At 49.1% G+C, this 23,373-nt stretch overlaps 1 protein-coding gene across 3 annotated transcripts in view; it reads left to right on the forward strand.

The window, feature by feature from the left end:
* Positions 1 to 23,373, forward strand: part of LOC138473370 (zinc finger protein 282-like) — a 391,100-nt gene that overhangs the window by 366,859 nt on the left and 868 nt on the right. The gene's annotated exons all lie outside the window — the stretch shown is intronic.

Raw genomic sequence — 23,373 nt, forward strand, 5'->3', positions numbered from 1 at the left:
CCTCATTACGAGGTTACCAGCTGGTGCAACTGGCAGGTTGCCGCCAACCCCATAACACTGTTTCTGCCGACTGAGATCCTGGTGCCACGGGGACATTACAAGTCCTGGCAGCCCAGGATCTCAGGCGGCGGAAATCGTAAGTCCCCACTTCCATAGAGTCCCATGGGACTCTATGGGAGTGGGGGGATGGAAGCGCCGGCAATGCAATTCACTCACGGGTACAGGCACAAGATTCACAGACTACACCCCTTAGATCTGGGTGGATGCAATTAGTGATCTTGGGTGCTGAGATATGTTTCAGAGGGTCTTGACACAAAGTGAAATAGTGTCCACAAAGGACACACACCATAGATGAGTTCAAATGGATGTTTATTAAGGTTATTTACAAGGATGGGCACACGTTCAACTCAAACTGGGTCACAATAGCTATCTCTCAGGTTGCTCAAAGGTCTCTGGGTCAAAATAAAGGTCTCTAACAAGTCTCTCCAGTCCGCTTCCCTGAGCGTCTGTGTTAGAAACCCGAGGGTATTCTCACGGATAGGCCCTGGGGATCCTTTGTTCAGGTGGCCAGCGCCCTTGGATCCCACCCCCAGGGGGCAAACAAGCGAGGGCGGATCAACTGGGCAGGGGGTCCTTGGGGACTACAGAAGGAATGCCCTTGTATACGATGCAGTATCCCCTTTCTTTTGACACACCCCTACCCGACATCCCCTCTGTCTGCATGGGATATTGTCACCAAAGACCCATTCTACCCCATCCTTTTCCCATACCGAAAAGAAGGCGAAAATAAAGACCACCCCAATTCTCTCCCCTCTGAACCCATTGTTCAACAATCCTACATTCAAATCACATTTCCTGACAAAAATCTGCATCTTTATATTTTTTTTTGTAAAACAGTACAACTCCCACAATTGCTCCCCAGTGAAATTTTTAGAAACCACTCGGACAAGGAAGAAGAAACCAAGAGCTATTTTGTCCCATTAACAAGGTCAGGCGGAGTAGGGCAGGGCTGGACAACTGTTCCCACCTGACTCCAAGTAATGCTCCCTGTCAGTATAAAAGGTGGAGCACAGGGAGCGAGCTGGGGATGCTGAAGGAAGCGTAGAAGCTATGAAGAAGGAGCCGGGGCATGAGCAACCCTGGAAGACTTGGAGTGGGGAGTACTGCCAGAACACTGAGCCTATAAGCACAGAAAGAGAGGCTGCAGTGTGGTGGAGAGCCTATACATCCAGAAGGCTAACCCAGGGACAGTTGAGGCTGCCTGATAGTGCCCAACCCAGAACTCCTCCCCTGGGTCAGGCTCAAAAACCCAGGCCCTTGAGGGGCAGGTGGTGAGACCCTGACCTCAGTTGAAATCCCATTTGAACACTTGTGCACTCTGGGACTTGAAGTCCAAAACATTTATTTTGAGACCAGTAAAGGAGTAGTCTGAGTTGGACTGAGGGAGACCCCTGAGGAGTCGAGCGCAAGGCAAGGCACGAGAGGAGGCTGTCCCTCCAGAGCGGTGGTGAGCAAAGCACAGGAGAGCGGAAAGCAAAGGGGTTAGAATCAGGAGCTGGACACTGAAAGGCCTGTTGTGTGAAAGTATGTTTTCTTCTCGAAACCACAAAGGTTGTGTTTGCCAGCCCAGCTGAACGAGAAAGGAACAGTTATCGTGCTACAAGTTTACAACGAACCCTCACGGGTGAAGGGCAGAGTTGGGGAAGAGTAACTGTATCAGTGACCTTCACTCCAACATTAAACCAGCGCAAAGATTGAAACCCCAACTGGCGAATTAATGAAACTGACAAAAGACTGGCATTGAGGTTTGGGAGCGCTTTTGTCATTGTAATTGGTTATTTATAATGCGCTTAATACCCATACGTTTCTAAGCATGGACCATTGTAGTTGAGAACGAAGGCTGCTGCGCAGGCAGATGAGACGTAAAAGCAAGAGAAACCAAATTGGAGCTCGCTGAAATGAATGCTAAGTATCAGAGTGGTCCGGCAGAAGCGAGTGCCCTGGCTAAAGAGTCTGAGAAAAGCGTGTGAGGCTGTAAAGCAGAGGGAAGGAGGAGAAGTGTAAAGGACATTGCACAAATCGAAGGGTTTATTAAAACAAACACAGAACCTAGCCAGTGTGATCCCGACCGAGGGAGATTGGGAATGTAAAGGAACTGTGTAGAAAAGATTCCAAGTACCAGAACGCATTGTAAATGTCAGGAACTGAATAAAGCTAGGGGTAGGATACCCCGAGAAGGTGATTTGGAAAAGTGCACCTGAGTGAGGGAAACCTATAGTGACTTTGAACTGTAGTTTGTCTGTGCCAGAAATTAGGTGTGGATGGTGCAACCCTCAGGAGGTTGGCCTGGACTTGGGAAAGGAAAGCCTGAGAGGTCACAAACCCGAACTTTGAATACTCCCATGCCAAGCCGGCTCTGGAGGTCCAAGCCAACTTGCCAATAGGTGCTCGTAGATCAAAATGTACTCGCGATCGAGTGCTCCCCCTAACCCACGTGCTATACAATGTGGGCACAAGCCTTCACAGGCCCTTCTGATCACATTATTGTTTAACACTGATTTTCTGTTTACACCACATTTTCCCTTTCCACGTCTATTATTTAGAAGAAAGGATTGGAAAAAGGCTTATTACTATAGGCCCTTGTCATTTGGACAAGACACCACTAGGACTGTATTATTTGTACTTTGATGGTCGTTGCTTGCTCCCATCCTTAGATTTAGGCTTAGATAGGCGTTCATCCAACTCATTGAAATTCAATAAACACCCTTGAACTGTGTCTCATTTGTGTCGGTCTTCATTAATGATGGCAAGCCTTTCCTTACAGTCGGACTATCCTTTGCATGAACGAAAGTAATAGAACCTGCACAACTTTACAAGTACTTTGCATCTGTCACCTCCGCACAGATCAGAAATGCAGATCCGTGCACCACTCTGTCTGTAACCACCACTTAATGTAAACCAATTTACCACCTATGCTTGTATACATTTCAAACCTTGACAGTCATGTAAACCAGCGCCTAGATGCCCCTGGGTTTGGTGCGCTTTGTAAATATCAAAATAAATAAATGAATGAACATTGTTCTCTGCATGGATGCTCTTCCCACTTTTCAGTCAGTTCCATCAGTCTCGGGAGAATAGCTCAGGGGCAACGTGCTTGTGTTGGAAGCAAGATGACACAGAGCAAGATGGATTTGATTCCCGGGTCTGCGCTTAGAAACCTCTGGGTATTAAGCGCATTATAAATAACTAATTATATATAGCTGGGTGGGTTCCAAAGGCCCCACAACTTCCACCGAAGGAGAGGTCAGCTTAGAGGCATCCCAGGCTGTTTCTCCAGCTCCTGACCTCCACTAGGGGCCTGGTCCTACAGCCCAATCTCACTGTCCTCTTAATAATAATAATTTAGCATTTATATAGTGCTACGAACCCTCGGGTATCTGAGCACTGCTTATTATTACCCATGGTGTGTGGCAATGTTCCCTCTAAGCTGTGCGCATGTGTGCCTGCCCAGCTTCCTTCTGGGTGCCGCTCAGGTGTGGTGCTCTGTCAGTGATCTCTGCCTCAAAGCCAAGACGAAGATCCTTCTCATTGGGATGCCTGCTCCTAGTTTCCCCCTCACTCTCTGGCCATACTCCACCCACTTGTGAGGCAAAAAACCATGGGCTCATCTTTGACTCCTCTCTCTCCTTCTCTCCACACATCACAGACCTTGCCAAGAAGGCACATTTTTAGCTTCATCTCCTCAGGGGCATTCTACCTTTCCTCACCTTCCCCAGAAGCTCAATGTCTTCAGAGCCCTGGTTCTTGATAGGCTTGACTACTGCAATAGCCTCTTCCTCAACCTACCTCTTTCCTCCCTTCGCCCCCTCCAACTAATCCAGAATAGGACTGCAAGACTTGGCCTCAAGCTCAGGGAACGCATCTCTCCACTGGCTCCCGGTGACTGCACGGAACAAATTTGAGACCCTCTGCATCATCCACAAGGCTTTTTGGGGCCTGTGACCCTGCTACATCGTCTCTCTCTCCTGAGATACCTCCCAGCCAGAGTCATTCAGTCCACTGCACTCCTCCAATCCCCTCTCTCCCCTGGCACTTGCCACCTTGGCCCAAACAGCACATGCCCACCTCACTTCTGCACTTCTCCCTCTAGGCCCCATCCCCTTGCACTAATCAACTCATTCATGCACTTGCATGGTAGGATTGTCACAAGACCAATATAACCGTTTCTTTGTTGTTGTATTATTATGATTTCCCATGTCCCCTCACCCCTTTCTTGTCTTGTGGAACCTGGAAACAACTGTGTATAGACGCCATACAGATGTCCAATAAATACATAAAGATAGCTTGCTGATAAGATGGGCATAGGACAGGAAGTACTCAATGACAAAGTGGTCAGACCATGGCACTGGGAAGATAGATGTGATAGTGATGTAAGGGGCCAGTCTAGAGTGCGTCCTTTAGAGTGGGTGGGGGAGTTAACATGCTAGATCAAATTCATTTAATCAAGAATTAAACAGGTCGGTGACTCTGGAATCTGCAATGTAATTGAAGCCTAGGTTAAAACGGCCTAGCAGTAGCAACTGGTGGTGGGTTTCATAAGGAGTGCAAGGAGGGGGGGGGTGTCAGTTTTCGGGCAATTCTGGTAGTTGGGCTGGCTATAGATCAGGAGCATATTGATGGTGGTTTGGGGGTTGATGAGATGTTTGGTCAGTAGTATTTTCGTAACCTGACACGGGAGAGGTCTGGATTTCCATAAACACCAGTTCAGTCCTGGTGATAAGGACAACACCACAACCTGGTTTGTCCAGCCTGTCTGCTCTGAAGATGGAATAATGAGGAGGTAAGGCGAGTGAGAGGAATGGCCCTGCAGCGTTGTGCAGCCATGATTCCGTGACTGCCAGAAAGTCTAGATGGTGTTCGGTAATGAGGTCATGAATGTTGGTAGCATGAGCGCACAATGAACGGGCATTGATAAGTTCACCTAAGTCCGGTTTTAAAAAATGCAGAGACTGCGCATCGAATCTGCCTGTGGTGTTTCGGGGAGGACCACGATGCTGCCGCTTGCTCCAAGTGCCAGTCCATGACGGGAAAAGCCTTGAGGGAATGGAAGGGGAAACTTAAAGTAAAAAAAAACTCCCAAGTCCCTTAAGCCCTGACCTGCTAGGCCTTCGACCGATGAGTCGAGAGGCGACTCCCCTCGGAGGAAGAAGGCCAAGCATTCCAGGTCTAGAAGTGGTTCCCCCCAGTTGTCGTCATCTTCGAAGAAGTCGAAGAGGAGGCACCAGAGGTTGCCTTCAACGACTTTTTTGTCTGATGGTTCCCCCAAAAGGGTTGCGTGCCCTTCGAAGAAGTCTACTCCAGCAGAATGGGAAGCATTCTGAGTGGAAATGCTACAAATATTCGAGAAACAAAGCCGTGCTCCGACCGAGCCTTCTATGGAAGCCGGAAAGGAGAGGTCTTGGCCTAAAACTTAAGCGCCCGCGAGCCCGGGTAAAAGGCATTATCCATATCGAGAGCCCTCGAGGCCTCGGTCTGAGAAATTGAAGGATCACTCGAGACATGGGGAAAGCTTGAAATCCTCGACGCCTTCGAGACCTTCGATGCCTATGACCCCATCAGGCCCTCAAACCCTACTAAAACATCGATGCCATTGACGCCACTGTCGCCATTGACGCCGAGACCGTCGACACCAGCTGTGCCGATTTTGCCAGCTAAACCATCAGAACTAAGTGTCCTTCCTAAAAAGGCACTCTCTAAGAAAACGTTGACGACTTCGACAACTTCGAAGCCTCTGGTTTCAAAACCAGAAAAAATATATATTCCTCTCCCTAAGAAGGACTTTTTCAAGTCTCTAACTTCAATTTCTGAGGAAGAGCATTCAGATGATGAAGATGTCCCTTTTGAGCTTCAATACGGTACACCCAATGTACCTGAATGCCTTCTTTCAGAGGAAAGTAGAATGCAGGCTCTCTATGATGATCTGCATAATGCAAGTGGAATTGACACCTCTCCAGAGTTGGAGTTCGGAAAACCAGAACCAGGGGAGCAGGCTGACTCCTCTTACAGGCACCTCATGTCTAAGGTTGTTGAGTGCTTGGGTTGGAGTAGGCCTCCAGCACCCTATGACCAAGATGATCTAACGGACATTCTGGACAAGGGTCCACCTACTGATCTAGTTTTGCCCCTCCATGTGGCACTTCAAAAAAAGGGTGGCCAGGAATTGAGAGACTCCGGAAACTAATCCAGCAGTTGACAAGAATCTCACCAAAAAATACCTCTCCAGTAGCGACCGTGGCTACCTGTCAAAGCACCCCACTCCGGAGAGTCTGGTGGTCCAGGCAGCTATAGCCACTTCAAAACAAGGTGCGTACCCTACCATCCCTCCTGATAGGGACAACAAGTGCGTAGATGGATGTGCGAGAAAGGTGTTCTCTGCAGGGAGAAAGGCATTCAATTCTGCCAACTCCACTTGTGCCCTTGAAATGTTTTCGTATACTCTTTGGGATTGTATTTCTATGGCGGCAGAGCACATTCCTGAAGAGGATGAAAGAGACGGCTTCTTAGATATTGTTAGAGACGGCAAAGGGGCCATGTGCGAGTCTTCTCAATCCGGATTGGATTCTGCGGATAGCACCAGCAGATCCAAGGCTACCAACACCGGGATGCACAGATTTCAGTGGTTGAGGAAGCTGGGTTTTGCACCTGATGTCCAGGCTAGACTTCTCAACATGCCCCTTGACGGGTCTCCTCTTTTTGGCAGCAAGGCTGACGAGAACCTTGAGAAGTTGCAGACCTCGAAGGCGCCGCTGTTAGGCTAACTCAGCCTTTTTGACTTAGTGGACAACCTTGGAGGGGTAGATCTTTTTGCTACTACTCCTCATTTGGAAGGGCGAGAGGAATGGCCAGTCAAGGATGCCAAAGAAAATGTCCTTGTGCTGGACAGGGTAGGGGTGCCAAGCCTGCTCAAGCAGCAGCCTCTTTACCATCAGCCTCTGCAACAACCGCTACAAAACCACTCTGAAGTCTTGAGTCATAGCTCATCATTGGGGGGGCAGACTGTCTCAGCATCTAGAAGAATGGCAAGACATTACTTCGGATGCTTGGGCATTGGAAAGCATAGCCCACAGGTACTGTCTTCCTTTTATAAAAAAGACCTCAGAACAATCCACCGGGGAAACACTCTTTGAGGATTCCAGATCTGCTCCTTGTGCAGGAAATGTTATCCCTGCTAGAGAAAGGCGCCATAGAGCCGATGCCTGTAGCAGAGAGGAACGAGGGTTGGTATTCCCCATATTTTTTTATCCCCAAAAAGGACGGAGGATTGTGATGCATCTTGAACTTGAGATACGTGGACAAGTTCCTCAGGAAGGACAAGTTCAAGATGGTCACTCTTTCTCAGATCCTTCAGGCCCTCCAACTCCAGGATTGGTTGGTATCATTGGACATTCAGGATGCTTATTTTCATGTGCCGATCCATCTGAAGCACAGAAAATACCTGAGGTTCGCGTTTGGTGGCTTGCACTATCAATTTCGAGTGTTGCCATTCGGGTTGACCTCCGCCTCAAGGGTTTTCACCAAACTGGCGGTGGGGCAGTGAGTCTCAGGAGAGTGGGGATTCACGTCTACCCCTGCCTGGACGATTGGTTGATCATGGCGCATTCTCCGGGACAAGCCCTGGATCATCTCAATGTTACCTGCCACTCTCTTCACAGGCTGGGCTTCTCCCTCAATTACAAGAAGTCCCATATGCCACCTTCCGAAAGGACCCAATACATCGGAGCTGTGATAGATGCATCCTTGGGAAAGAGCTCGCCACCCGAGGTAAGGGCTCAAGACATTCGTCAGATGGTAATCAAATTTCAGAGTGCCGGAAGTCTTCTGGCCTTCAATTTATTGAGGTTGCTCGGCCTCGTGGCATCCTAGATTTTTCTGGAGCCAGAGGCCTGCCTGAGAATGAGATCCCTTTAATGGGCTCTCAGAACACAATGGTCCCAATTCTCAGGAAAGATGTTGGATCGACTTCAGATTCCAACCAGAGTCTCACAGGATCTTCTGTGGTGGGCCTGCGAGGAAAATATTCTAAAGGGAGAGCCTTTTTGGCAACCATGGCCGGAGATTACAGTAGTGACGGACACCTCACTCACAGGGTGGGGAGCCCACACCAACGATCTGACAATCAGCACTCATTGGTCTCCATCGGAGTCCAACCTACACATCAATCTTTTGGAGCTGAGAGCAATCAGACTAGTGCTGAAGGCATTTCCCTGCCCTCTGTACGGGGAAAGAATGTCCTGATAATGACGGACAACACGGTGGCCATGTACTACCAAAACAAGAGAGGAGGTCTAAGGTCACTACCACTGTGCAGAGAGGCAATGCAGCTCTGGTATTCAAGAAGGAATCTCCCTGTTGGCAGTTCACCTAGCCAGGGAGGAGAACACTGCAGCGGACGCTCTGAGCAGGCAGAGCAGTCTCCCGCGAATGGGAACTAGCTCAGGAAGTCCTTCAAGAGATCTTCGCCCTTTGGGGAACCCCTCAGGTGGATCTGTTCACGACCGGTGTCAACCGGAAGTGTGATCAGTACTGTTCAGGGGAATTTCCCCCAAGAGGAGCTCTAGGAGACACGTTCATGGTGGACTGGGAGTTTCCACTCCTGTACATGTTTCCTCCAGTCCCTGTCATTCCTCATGTGATCAGGAGGTTGAGAAGATTCAGGTAACACATGATCCTCATTGCCCCGGATTGGGCCAGGAGGACGTGGTACCCGGGCCTTCTGGACATGTCCATCTGTCCTCCGATGCGTCTTCCACAAAGAGAGGGTCAGGTTCTCCATCCAGAGGTCAAGACTCTCAACTTTCACGCTTGGTTTGTGAAAGGTTGAGAGACAAGTATTGGGACCTCCCGGATGATGTGCTGGAGGTGTTGCTTTCTGCCAGAAGACCAGCAACAAAGTCTCTGTACCGTTGCCGTTGGAATAAGTTTTGCGACTGGTGCAGAGAAAAGAATGTTGATCCTTTTGATTGTAAAACTCTGGATGTTTTATCCTTCTTGCTTTCATTAGCAAATCAACTTCTTCAGGTTGGCACCATTAAGGGCTACTTGGCAGCGCTGTCAATCTTTAAGCGTTCATCAGAATAATGTTCTTACTTCAAGATCCCACTGGTGACTCCATTTCTAAAAGGGCTCATTAATGTGTTCCCTCCATCTCCTTTTCAGGTTCCGTTTTGGGACCTCAACCTGGTTTTGAAATTCCTGATTTGTGCTCCATTTGAACCTTTGCACACATGTCCGTTAAGGTTGTTGACCTTTAAGGCAATACTATTGGTAGCTCCAACATCAGACCGTAAAGTGAGAGAGTTGCAGGCACTTTCATCCAAACCACCCTTTACCATCCTCCACAAGGATAGGGTTGTTTTAAGGGTAAAACCCTCCTGCTTACCAAAGGTAGTTTCGGACTTTCATTTAAGTGAGAACATTGTTCTGCCTTCCTTCTATCCTCCACCTCATCCAGGTAAGGAAGAGGAAAGACTTCATAGGCTGGACCTGAGGAGAGTGTTAAGCTTTTACATCTCCAGAATGTCAAAGTTGAGAGTGGACAACCAATTTTTATAGGATACACAGGGCACAAATTGGGCTAGGCTGTTTCTAAACAGACTAGGAGGATCAGTCTTACTATATCTGAATGCTACAGACTAGCAGGAAATCATTCCACCAGGGGCATGGCTACATCTACAGCTCTTCAAAGGGGTGTTCCTATTAGGAATATCTGTGATGCTGCAACGTGGTCATCAATACACACGTTAACAAAGCATTCTTCACAGGATGCTTCCCATGCTCAGGATGTTGCCTTTGGTAAGGCAGTACTTTATTCTGCCCTTGAGAATACAATAGATCCATTCTACACCCTCCTCCTATCATAAATACTGCTTTGGGAGTCTGTCAAAGACGAGGAATACGTTGGAGGGCAGAATCCATTTAAAGAACAAGTTACTTACCCCTGGTAACGTTCTTTCGACTGGATGTTCCTCCAACGTATTCCTCATTGCCCTCCCTACCTACCCCTCTGTAAATTTCCCATGCTATTACAGCTTCCGTTCTCCCAAGGTTGAGTACTGTCATGCCTGTATTTATGGGCATCTAGGCTACACGAGGAGGGGGAAAAACAGAACGGAGGCCAACGGGCGCTGCGCATGCTACATATATCCTCCGATGACATTACACTCGATGGAGGCCTTCGAGGGACATCAACTTGACACCATTGATGTACGGCACCCTCTGCCGAATTTCATTCCGAAGCAGCTGAAGCTGGACATTACATGTCAAAGATGAGGAATACGTTGGAGGACCATCCAGTCGAAAGAACGTTACGAGGGGTAAGTAACATGTTCATCCTTTTTCTAGATGTACTAATAAGAAATGGTCAAGGAGCAATGATAACAGAGTTGCACCGTAAACCCACCAGCTCCAATATGCCTTTGTTCCCAACCAGCAATCACCCTTCCTCCCTCAAATGGTGCATACCATATGGCAAATGTGTCAGAATATGCCGAAACTGTACCCAACTGAACATGTTTGATGTAGAGTGCCGAACAAACTTTTTCAAACAATGGTATTCAAAGGCAAAGGCAATACTAGAAAGAGCATATATCAAAGCGCGGAACCTAGACCGTGATCTACTTTTGAATCAAAACAAAAGACAAGACAATAAACAAGAATCCGATCAGATCTGTCTAATTCTCACCTTTGGGGCTGATTCTACCATGATTTGACAAATAATACACCATCATTGGCATGTGTTGAAATTAGACAGCAATTGTCATCCATTTTAGGAGAAAGAGTGAAGATTACATTCAGGAAGTCTGCTTCTCTAAAGGATTCATTGGTTCAAAGCTTCATGCCATCAGATAAACCTTGCTGCTCCCTAACCTGGCTAAAGAAAAGTCAGCCAGGGTTCCACAAAAGCGCACACTGTAAGGCATGTACATATGCCGAAAACAAGTCCAGCTACCAACGGCCGGTGTTGGGGACACAAAGTGAACAACATTGCAATATCAACTGCAATACAGAATTTGTAGTCTACGTACTGACATGTCCTTGTGCATTGTGGTATGTCAGCAGTAATCCTCCAGTGCATGAGAGCCATCAAGAACTTTGATCCATCTTAACCTATGGCTGTACATTTTCAAGAAAAACACGATGGCAAACTAGAACACCTTATGTTTTTTGCCATATATACTGTAGAAAAAAGCTGCAGAGGGGGAACTAGAGAGCTTGACCTTCGACAAATGGAGACAAAATACTCCCTAGATCTGGAAACAAAAAAGCCAAGAGGACATAACCTTGAAGAAGAACTTTAAACCTTTTTGGGAACATGACACAAGGATGAAGCTATTGAAAATGACCGAGTGCTTGGCTGGATTGATCCAAGCCCCGCAAATATGACCATTTGATTTATAGACTCTCTCTGAATTTGTCTGACCTTTTCTGACTCCACTCTATTTTTGATTCTATTTAAACTTCCTTTTCTTACTCTGATGAATTATTCTAACATAACCGCCTGGAACACCAAGCATTGGAGGGTATTCCATGAAAGTCCATCCCATTGGGAATTGCTTCTCCCGAGTATGTCTTTATCTGCAACAGGTGCTAATTGGGAAAATGGTTGGATACCAACCCAACAATTCTAAGTCCATGTGTTTTTTTTGTTTTTTTTTTTAGGTCCGATACCTTTCAGATTTCTCGACTGTTGACTTCTGTTGCAATTAATGGTGATCCTTGGTTTGAATTCAGGCAAATGTTTTAGATTCATCAAGATATCATAGGAAGTCTGGTGCCAATTTGCAGCAGATACATTATGAAGCACCATGCACTTCAATTGCGAGTTTGCACATAAACTAATCTGCAGCAGATATAGCAAGCAACTTCGCACCATACACTGTATTTGCTTTCTTGCATAGAAGCGGGCCTGTTGGCCCTGCACCCACCTTGACCTTGCATTTAATGTTGCAGCCCGATGAGATCCATGAGACTCACCCTGCAGAATGTGCACTAAGCACATCTTTCAGAACGATACCTATTAAGAGCTAGCAAATGTATAGCCTGTTCCAGTCTGCCGCTAGCGCCTTCGGTGGCCTGGTCCGAAACCTATGTATCTCGCTATTCAATTGAAGAATAACATTAGAAGTGCTATGCACTTTATCTGAGATTTCAGTTGCACTCTATAATATTTGGTATCATTACTTTGTGCATGCTAAACTACTAATTGGTCCAGTAACCACGCAGTATCATGCACTTTAGTTAGTCCACATTGTACTAAGCACGTAATTGTCATGACCCAATAATTAGATCCCTTCAGCACCTTGGATCCCCCTCCCAAGTAGGTTGGCAGCCAGCCACTTCATGTCGCCCACAACCATCACTCCATCTATCACAGCAGTCAATGTATATAAATGGTCAAAGGCTTTCACACCAGTCTCGCCCACGCTTGATCGGGTGAGTCTTCTGGTTTTGGAAATCGAAAACAGACTGGATTATTCAGTACCACAGAGAAGGTCTAACCACCTTTTTAAGCATACCTCCAGAGTGACCGTGTGATTGAACGTGTGAACAAGTAGCCTGCGGGCTACGAAACGCGTCATATATTTTTACTTGTGACCTAAATGAACTGGAATTGGTACGCAATACCTTCTTCGGGCTGATGGGCGTCTGATTTAACCCCTTAAGTGCCAAGGATGAGGTAGCTTGTCCTTGGCACTTAAGGAGTTAATGAAGGAGAAAATGTTAGAAGGCTTTGATTGGTGAAATACCAAAATCACCAAAAAAGGCCTTGGCACTGGGGTCGGGGGGAACCCACGGCAGGTAATTTTGTGGACTCCGATGAGTGCAATCCTCAAGCGCAGTAGTTCGTGCTGCTGTTATTTGCAGACATATATGCATTCCAGTTGTATACAGATTGTAAGATATTAAATACAACGTGCATTTTGCAGTAATTACAGTAGTAGTAAAGAATTGGAATCACTTTTATGTATGTATTTCCCCATGTTCATGTGCTGAGCTCTTATCCCGTTCCTTCCCACTGTAGAAAGAGGTGTTATTATCATGGTAAATTCAATGGTATTTTGTTCTTTGCCCTGTGAATCTTCCGGGGCGGGGTCATCCCTAATGGAATTCAAACTGCCAACATTCAGTATGTTCTAACTAAATAATAATTTATGGCATAGCCCTTAACTATTGACCCGCCAAAATGAACCAACGCAAGGGTGTTCGAACAAATTCAATTTATAAAAATTGGTACAGCACAGAACAGCAATTACACTGGCAGAGCATGTGTAAAGCTGGAGACGCCATAGGGCCTGTGGTGGGAGTGGGCATGGACACATTCAGCTTTCATGGCACAGCACTCTTTATTGGTCTTGTTGTTGCAAAGCTTGCCTTAGCGTCCCTTGACGGGTAGCTCTAGCGTAGGGGAATACCGGTTAGAGAGCACTCTACACATTACACCAAAATTAACACATTATTTTTTTTTAAACTTTTATTTTTGCTGGCAGTGGTCGCTGACATACACACACAACAGGTCGAGAGTATAGTCAACAAGCATAACAAGGTACGTTGCACAGGAATGTTCACAAACAACAATATACGTTGTCAGACAGAGATCGGCTGAGTAAGATATTAGGGAGCACAATATACAGAAGTGGGGCTTAGGGCGAGCTGTCCGCCAAAGGGGCAGCGTCGAGGCCGTTAAGGTAGCTGTTGAAGGCAGTCCAAATGTTTTTGGGCTGGGACCGGCCTGGAAGGGTAGTGATGTAGTCCTCCTCACAGTTACGGGACCAGGTCACTAGATTTAGCCATTTCTGGAAGGTAGGAGGGGCCGAACAGTTCCAGTTTTGAAGGATACATTTTTTAGCAATTGCGCAACATACGTTTAGCAGTTTGGCCTCCCCTCTGACGCCCTTATCAACCCATAGACCAAACAACACCCCCAACGGATCAGGCTCGAGCACTGCATCGCAGAAACCGGACATGGTCTTAATAATCTCGTCCCAGAATGGGGCCAGGTTAGGGCAATCCCAGAACATGTGGAGATGACCTGCATCCTCCGCCCCGCAACGGGGGCAAAGTCGCGTGTCGGAGTGGGCGAATTTGGAAAGTCTGCGTGGGGTATAGTATAGCCTATTCAGCAATTTGTACTGTATAGTGCGATGTCGAAAATTAAGGGAGACCCTACTGGTGTGGGAGCACATTTTACCCCACAATTGTTCTGAAATGACAACCCCCAGTTCAGAGGCCCAGTCCTCTCTCGCCTTGGAGGGCGGTGGTGCTGAAGCGGTGAGCAGGAGTTTGTACAATGATGAGACCACTCCACGCGCCCCCCCCCGGAGTTGGCAATATAGGAGATGGCAGGGTGGTCTGGGGGTTCGCTGGGGAACACGGGCCAAGCCGCCCGGAACGCCGCACGGAGTCGATAATACTGTAGTAGCTCAAGTGGTGAGCCCGAGTCGGCTGGCTTCCACGTCTGTGGCGTTATGAATACCCCATCCGGGTAGAAGTCAGTAAGGGCCAGATAACCCAGGTCCCGCCAGTGCCGTGCCAGGGCTGTGTCATTCGTGGGTTCCAATCCGGGGACCTGCCATGCGGGGAGCCATTTGTAGTAAGGGTGAGCTTCGGAGTCTGCAGCGAATATCCGCCACCAGGCCAGTAAGGTGGCCTGGACAGGGTCTATGGGAGAGTTAGGCTCATATCTCCGATGTAAGAGTAGGGACATAATATTAACACCGGAGGCAGCAAGGGTTTCAAGCTTGACATGCGGGCGAGAAGGAGGACCAGGGTACCAGTACGTGGCAAATTGTGCCTGCGCTGCGGTCCAATAGCTCATCAAGTCAGGGGCCGTGAACCCGCCCCTGTCGTAGGGAAGAGTCATAGCGCCCCACTTTTTCCGCACAGCGCCAGAGTGCCACAAGAACTGAGCACACAGCTTGTGTAGATCAGTGAAGTACCTCTTTCCAGGCCAGATGGGAACATTAGTAAACGTATACAAAAACTTAGGGAGCAGTATCATCTTGACCAGTGACAGCCGCCCGGCTAGTGATAAGGGAAGAGAGCGCCAGCGCTCCAGTTTGGCTTCGGCCAGTGCCGCCACTGCCACATAGTTGTCAGTCAAAAGAGCCTCCCTAGTCAAGGACACGTGAACCCCCAGATATTTGATCCCGTTGGGAGACCACCGGAGCGGGTACTCAGTGGCCGGCTGATGTGTGGAGTGCGTGAGGGGGAAAGGTTCGGACTTGGTGTAGTTTATAGTGAAGCCTGAGAATGTCCCGATGCGAGTGATGTCCCGGAGGAGAGGGTCAAGGTGGGAATCTGGGTCCCTGACGAACAGCAGGACGTCGTCAGCGTACAGGGAGACAATTTCGGGGGTGCCCTGAAGACGTATCCCTCTGCGCATGTGCCGTTCCCTGATGAAGTCTGCCATAGGCTCAATGGCAAGAGCAAACAGAATTGGGGAGAATGGGCAGCCCTGACGGGTGCCCCGAAAGAGAGGAAACAGAGCTGAAGTTTGAGAATTAACGCAAACTCTGGCAACCGGGGAGGTGTATAATAATCTGATGTACGAGATCATCCCAGGACCAATGCCCATGGTCTCCAGGACCAGCCACATGTATTTCCAGGAAACCATGTCAAAAGCCTTCTGGGCATCCAAGGTAACCGCCACCGCACTCACATTCTGGTCAATGCTGCGGGCCATCACGTTGAGAAGCCGTCGAATATTGTGTGATGTGGATCTGCCAGGGACAAAACCGGATTGGTCCTCATGTACCATGTAAGGCATAACCGGGAGAAAGCGATTGGCAATCACCCTGGCGAAGATTTCCGTATCCAGGTTCATAAGTGAGAGGGGGCGATATGAACCACATTCATCAGGCGGCTTGCCAGGCTTAAGGAGAACCGTGATGACAACCTCGCGTAGAGATGGGGGAAGAGAGCCCAGGCGCAGGGATTCGTTCCAAACCTCGAGCAGTTCAGGGCCCAGTATGGCTACATGCTCCTGAAAGAATTCAGCCGTAAGCCCGTCGGGGCCCGGTGCTTTCCCCTTCGGGAGGCTGGAGATGGCCTCTACTATTTCATTCAGGGTAAAGGGGGAGTCCAACTGTTCCCTCGTAGCCTGGGAGACGATAGTGGTGGGGATCTGGGCGAGAAGCTCACGCATCTGGGATTCGCCATGTTCGGGGGGTTGCGAGTACAGTTCAGAGTAAAAGTCTGTAAAGGTCTCCAAAATGTGCTGGTCAGACCACTGGGTCAACCCGTTGTTATCTTTGACGCAAGTGATTTGGGCTAGGCCCCACTCCCCCCTGGCCAAGGCGGCCAGTGTTTTGCCAGGTCTGTCCCCCTCACCGTATTTCCGCGCCGCCTGAGGTCGGCTAAAGTACTGCATCTCCCTGATGGCCTGCTCGTTGAAAAACTTGAGTTCCTCGCTTATCTGGGAAAGGATGACAGGGTCAACCGAGGCAGGGTGGGCCCGCTCAAGATCTCGCAGTTTGGCTTCGGAGCGCGACAGGGAGGCCCTTATGGACTTGAGGACCCCGGACTCCCTAGAAATGGCTGCCCCCCTAATGAAAACCTTGAAGGCGTCCCAACGGATCCCCCGGGTGGTGTCCTGTGGTGAGTTGAATTCAAAGTAGGACTGGATATCTGACAGAATGTCAGCCCTGAAGACAATGTCCTGCAGGGCGGCCGATTTAAAGCGCCAAGTATTAATGGTGGGAGCCAGAATACCCATATTGACAGTCAGTAGGACCGGTGAATGATCAGACAGAGTAAGTGCAAGTATACAAATATCTGAAACCCTGCCAATCAGTTGGCCCGACAATAGGATCAGGTCAATTCTAGAAGAGCTGTCGTGCACCGATGAATAATATGTGTATTCCCGCGTTAGCGGATGAAGGGCTCTCCAACTGTCCAGGATGTCAAGTGACTTGCAGTGTGACAAGAGCCTGCGCGCTGCGCTCGCTAAGGGTCTGGGGGCAGAGCCGGTCCTGTCCACGGCGGGGTCCAAAATAAAGTTCATATCACCACCCCAAATGATCTGTACACCCACGTATCCCAGGAGTATGGACACTACTTGGTCAATAAATTCAGGGGAGTCTACATTGGGGCCATAGGTGTTCACGAGTAGATAATCTCTATTGGCGATGGCGCAGTGCAGGATAATGTATCTCCCCCCCAGGTCAATATAGCTCCTGTGAAGAATGAATTTGAGAGACTTGTGGATTAGTGTCAGCACTCCACGGGCCCTTGTAGAATATGTCGTGAAGTACCTGAGGGGTCCCCAGGTGGGTGCTATGCTTCTGGCCAACGGACCAGTGGAATGTGTTTCCTGCAGGAGTAATACCTTGCAGTGGTGCCTATTGGCGTAAGCCATGATCCTGCGACCCTTAGTGTAATTACTGAGGCCGCGGACATTCCATGTCATTATAGTCACAGCCATGTTAGTGCCCTAGTCAATAAAATCCCTGGACAAGGAACCCAGGGAGAGTGATCCAACGTCAGCGGACGCCGGGTCCCCCGTCCCCCGTCCCCCAGTACCGGACCCCAGTACCAGGGTCACCAGATCTCCCAATCTCAGAGTGACCATGACTGAAGCTGACACATGCATCTCGACAGGCTTAGTGAACATCCCACCACAGTTGTTGAAATACAGAAACAGGATGATGCATAATTAGACAAAAGCGACCCGATGTGTAGCCGGCTGCCAGCCCGCCACTACCATTTTCAAAAACATGTCCCCAATCCCCACCCATGCCACCTCCCACCCTCACTGCCCACCCCCAACTTGCAGTGTGAATCCCCCACCCTCCCCTGCAGGTGTCTCCAGCTAGCCCGACTCTCCCAAGAACGTGGAGGTCAGGGGGCGAGATCCAACAGGGATCACGTCCTTCCCGTGCCCAACAGGGGCACCAAAGCAGTGACAACCAACAAACCAAGAACATTGCAATTGCAGCGAGGTGTGCTGTAGCCGTGTGGGCGGCTTTGTGGACTGATGTGTAGGACAGCAACGCCGTCAGTAGCAGGTTCTGCGGTAAACGGATCACCAGACAGGCCTCCATAGCCAGCCGAGCACCGCGCCCGGTTAGGCGCTTAGGGGGCCTGAACCATAGGACTGTTGTGCGTCGTTTCAATGATCACGTTCCGATTGATGGATAACCTGGACGAAAAAAGAGGTGTCCGATCAGTGTGTAGCATCAGCTCAGTCACCTTCAGCCGGAGCTCCCGCCGGATTGGGAAGCGGCAGGTGCGCCTCGATGAATTTCACCGCCTCCTCTGGTACAGTAAAGAAGTACAATTTCCCATTATGTGTAATTTTGAGGCGAGCTGGAAACAGGATAGCATAGGGGACATTCCGCTCTCTGAGTAGCCTCTTGACTCCAATGAATTGGCGCCTCTCTTGCTGGACCGCCACAGAGAAGTCCGGGAAGATTCTCACTGTGTGTGACTCGAAGCGCAGGTCACCCTTCTCCCGCGCCAGGCGGAGGATAAGATCTCTGTCTCTATAGTTGAGAATCCTGGCTATGATGGGTCTAGGGATGTCACCCGGTCTGGGCCTGGGAGACAGAGCCCGATGGGCGCGCTCAACTGTGAAATATGGGGACATGGCAGGGTCGCCCAGGAGGGCCTTCAACAAAGACTCGACCGCGTCTTCCATGCGACCCTTCAGGGCACTTTCAGGGACTCCGATAATACGCAGATTATTCCTGCGGGAGCGCGACTCAAGGTCATCACACTTCGCTTTCACATTTCGCATGTCTTGAGACAGTGACGCCACAGTGTCCTGTAGCACGTGTATAGCATCCTCGTTAGTTGATATACGGTTTTCAGCGTCTGTGATTCTAGTCCCCGCCTGATCCAACCGTGTTTTTAAAGAGGCAACATTGGCATTGATGTTGTCGAGTTTCTCGTGAAAGGAAGCAAAGTTTTTTGCCATGGCTTCCATGACCATGGTCAGGTCCGGGGCCGCAGGAGAAGGGCGAACGTTGACCTCCAGCTCCTCAGAAATAGGCAAGTCCTGGTCAGCCTCCCCCCTCGGGACAGCTTTAGTAAATCTATCCATGGCACCCCCTTTGGAGGACCCCTTGATCTTGCTAGGCATCGTGGGTTGGTGCTCGGGGGTGGAACAGGCAGTGGTCCCAAGAACAGATACAAGAGTGCGGAGCCTATGCCAGGGGGGAGAACTGTGGTCGCCGAGGCTTCCCGGGGTGAAAGAGATCAGGGCTCAGCGGTAGCTGATTGGGGCGTGATGGTGTTGGGCAGCTCCCAAAGCCCACAGAGTGGAGAAGCCCGGGCCACAGAGGCAGCCGACCCGGGACACGGATCCAAGGGTGGAGCGCCACAAAGCCCCTCCGCCACACCCCCAGCACCACAGGCAAGTCACAAGCGGGGACGTAGTGAGCAATGTCCACTTTGAGGCTGCAGCGAATATCCAAGGAGGGGCACCCAGTCCAGCCCCTCCAAGCGGCCCAAAAAGTGGAGAGACTAGCAGCAGAGTCAGCGGGAAGGACGCGGGTGTCCAGACCAACCCGCCAGGAAAGGAGCCGCACTCAGCAGGAAGCCGACAGAAGGAGTGGCCCACCAACAGGAGAGAGCCGGGGCCAGATCCCCCACAACTAAGGGCCCCAGCCTCAGTCCCCAGCAGGCAGCGGTGCAGCGATGGGTCCCCCAACGGGCCGCAGCCCGCCCAGGACGGGGGGAGGGGCCGGGCCAGCTCCGCAGCTCCAACTATGGCGGCGAACCCAGCTGCAGCAGGGATGTAGGGCACTCAGCTAGCCGCCTCTCACCTCCCGGGGGCGTAGCCCCGCACTCCCCCGAGCCCCCGCTGCCCCACCGCCCAGCAGGGGACCGCGACGGAGAATCGCCCGCAGCCGGATGGATGGGCCGGGGCGCGCTCCGCGTCGGTCTCGGCTCCGAGATCACAGTCGGGCCGCACCCCGGGGGGGCCGGGCACAGGACGCCCGGAAGCCGCCGGGGCTCCGATCGGGCCGCAGTCCGCCCGATCGAGCCCCCGGGAGAAGTGCCCAGGCCCGGGGGAGGGCCTCGGCCGACGCCGCGTACGCCGCTGGGGAGAGGGCCGGAGTCTGGTTGCCGGATCAGAGGCCTCGCACCGGATCACCTGGGGTCGCAGAGGAGCCGGAATTTCGCCAGGCAAAGGCGCTAAGATGCGAGGCAAAGGTATTGAGGAGATGAGCGTAAAACGCACAGTGTAGCCGCAGATGTCCGAGGATATCACCCAGTCCCACACGGAGCCCAAAAGCTAGGCAGCCATCTTGGGCTGCTCCACAGCGCCACCCCAAAATTAACACATTTGATTTGAAATCGTAGCCTTTTTCTCTTTAGGTCCTTGTTTGGCACGGTATAGTTGCAGATCTTTCTAGTATCACAATGCAGCCATATTGGGATGTAGGAAACAGAAAACGTAGATAATTACAGAGGAGATAGCTCATTGGAGCAGCATAGCAACTTGCAGACAACAGGCTCTAATTTTTACAGGGTAGTTGCCTGAGTCCACTGGTGCTCTGCTGGGAGAAATAAGTGCTCAGACATGAGTGACAAGGTACCATAACAGGTAGTATAAAGGTGCTGCTACCTGAAGGACTTCCACCTCTGCAGTATCAAGATGATGTAGCAATAAATTCACAATCAGAGGGAGGTTGATGGCTGTTTTTATGTTTATACATCAATTACGAATCTAATAACACGAAGTGCCTCTTGGTGCAGCCCTCTACAGAAACACTGCACGGGTTATGCTCTAAAAAGCACCTTGCAAGGGCCCTGTGGTCATCTGCGGACTTCTCATTAAGCTACTCTGGGTGCTGTTTAATGGGGAAACAGGCAGGTCTGATGGTGTTTGCAAAAGATAAGACGACACTCTGCCGGAATATCCGAACCTCCCATTCTAACTTGGTGAACACTAAGGGCCTGCTTATTAGTTGGTGAGATTGTTTGCACAAATACCACCCTTGATAAATGCCCCCTTTGCCGGTGCTTTTCCAGAAATACCAGCTCAGCCGATGGTAACCTTAAAGGATATGTTTTAAAAAATACTTTTTCCTACCCATTCCCATCTTCAGTGTGAAGGTGGAAATGGATGCACAGTATTGGCTCATGCCACTAGAGTGCACCTTTCACCCTTTTATGCATTACGTGGGTCGGGTTTGAGAAGAGGACCCTACATTTTCAGCCCCTTACTATGGTCCAATATTTTTCTGTTTACTGTATTGAAGGGAGCGCCTTTACTACACTTCTGTACAGTAAACAAATGCATACTTTCTGCCTTTTTAAAAAAAAGGTATGTCTTCACCTTCTAGGTGGAGGCAACATTTGGTGAATTTAATGGAAATCAGCCAACAATGTTACCTTTGACGATATTCCAGCAGAATACCTTCATAAGTATTCCTCCAAAACATGAATTTGGTAGATTGCAATTCCAAGTAATTACCAACATAATAACCATGAAAAAATCAGACACGTGTCTCCATTTTAGGAGAGGCTAGTTTGGTAGATATTTAATAGCAGCAGCTGCGAACAAGACACAGGTAGCATACACACTAACATAATCCTCCGGTACATCATTTTATATATATTTGCCGGTATAACCCTACCAATGACTATGGCTAAAAGAATGCATGACTTCATTAAGGAGGTTTCCACACCTAATTGGTACAATACTACAATTACATGAATTAATCTAACCTCCGGACTTTACCGAAATACACTCTATATCCCCTATACGATATCAGTGCACCCCAATTAAACTTTCCAACGCTTCTCAGCATTCCGTTTGACGTTAAGTCACCTCGTGCTGAGCTGCACATTAACTTCATAGACAAACGCTTGTGCTGCAATTAACAAGCCTATGGATACATTGTACTTTTGTGTGCCAAAGCGGAACTTCATCTTCTCTACAAGTGTGTATGTATTTCAAAATTGAGTTCTCCCTCACTATACTAGGCCGGTGCAAAGATTATAAGACCTAGGGCCTCATTACACGGAAGGCTGTGAGCCATGGCTCATGCCGGTAAAATACCGGCACCGCCTTGGCGGAAAGGGGATTTACCGCCCCATTCCAAGGTTGGTGGGGCGGTAAATCCCCCTTCCGCCATTGCCCTTCCCCATTCCCATTTCTGCCCCATAGGGCTCTACGGGAATGGGGAAGGCGCTAATTACGGCACCACAATTTTGCGGTGCCGTAATTAGCTCTGAGGTCCCTTAGCGGGTTGGTTTTTAACGCCTGTAAAAAGCAGGCGTTAAAGCACCAACCCACTAAGGGACCTCGTAGAAAGGCGGTAATGGTTAACGGTCACCATTACCATTAACGGTGGCCGTTAACCATTACCGCCTTCCGTGTAATGAGGCCCCTAGACTTCTTAAATCAGTACAGTTATTTTTCTTATTTTATTCAGAATTCACTGGCAGATACATTGCAATTTAATATTCTTTTGGCTCCTCATTTAATCCAACTGCTTTTTTCTTCCACAATAATGAGGTGCTAAGTTTTAACCCTACTGTACATTTGAAATGCCCGGTGGTTGTGCATCGAGTGAACCTTCTTATGTGGAATTGAAGGCCAACCTTTTATAAAATGGCAAAACGGTCATTCTAGAGCCGCAAGCACACATGATGATGCAAATAAACACCCCCTCGGCCAATTGATTACACTGGTGTGAGTACCTGATGTTTAATGTCAGTGACAGCAATGATAGTCCTACCTAAGCATATGATGACAGTGCCTTGTATATCACGGCAAATCCTGCTGTATCATGGCAACTCCTTGTGAATGAGGCTGTTACCTTGCCATAGGGTGGCACCACATGGCAAATGGTGTCACTACATTGGGCATATGATGTCAATGCCTGGTGAATGGCGGCAAAACCTGCCACGTCATAGCAACACATAGCAAATGATGCTGATACCTGGCCATAGGGTGGCAAGACATGGCAAATGCTAATGATTTCAGTATCTGGTCATATGCCTCATATCAGAGAATGCCCGGAAAACACCCATCCAATGGCTGCATGAACGTCAAACTGTTAATGCTGTTTTACCATGTGGAAACTTTATTTTCAATATTTCAACCGAATACCCACTAGGGACCAGAATGACTCTTCAAAACACTTAATGTTTCAGAGAAGCAAATGTCAGCAAAAGCTGGTTTCAGCATTGTCAATAGAAATATTTAACAGATCTTCTCTGCAACACCTCAATATTTATTTCTTACCTCACGTCAGCTCTATTCAATGGTGAAATTGAAATGTATAATGGAATCTTTGTGTACCAATAATGCCTATTTTGAACATGTTTTTCTCTCTGTGTTGACTGATTCTTATC

This window comes from Ambystoma mexicanum, chromosome 8 (assembly GCF_040938575.1).
Source record: "Ambystoma mexicanum isolate Mex_15411 chromosome 8, UKY_AmexF1_1, whole genome shotgun sequence".
NCBI lineage: Eukaryota > Metazoa > Chordata > Amphibia > Caudata > Ambystomatidae > Ambystoma > Ambystoma mexicanum.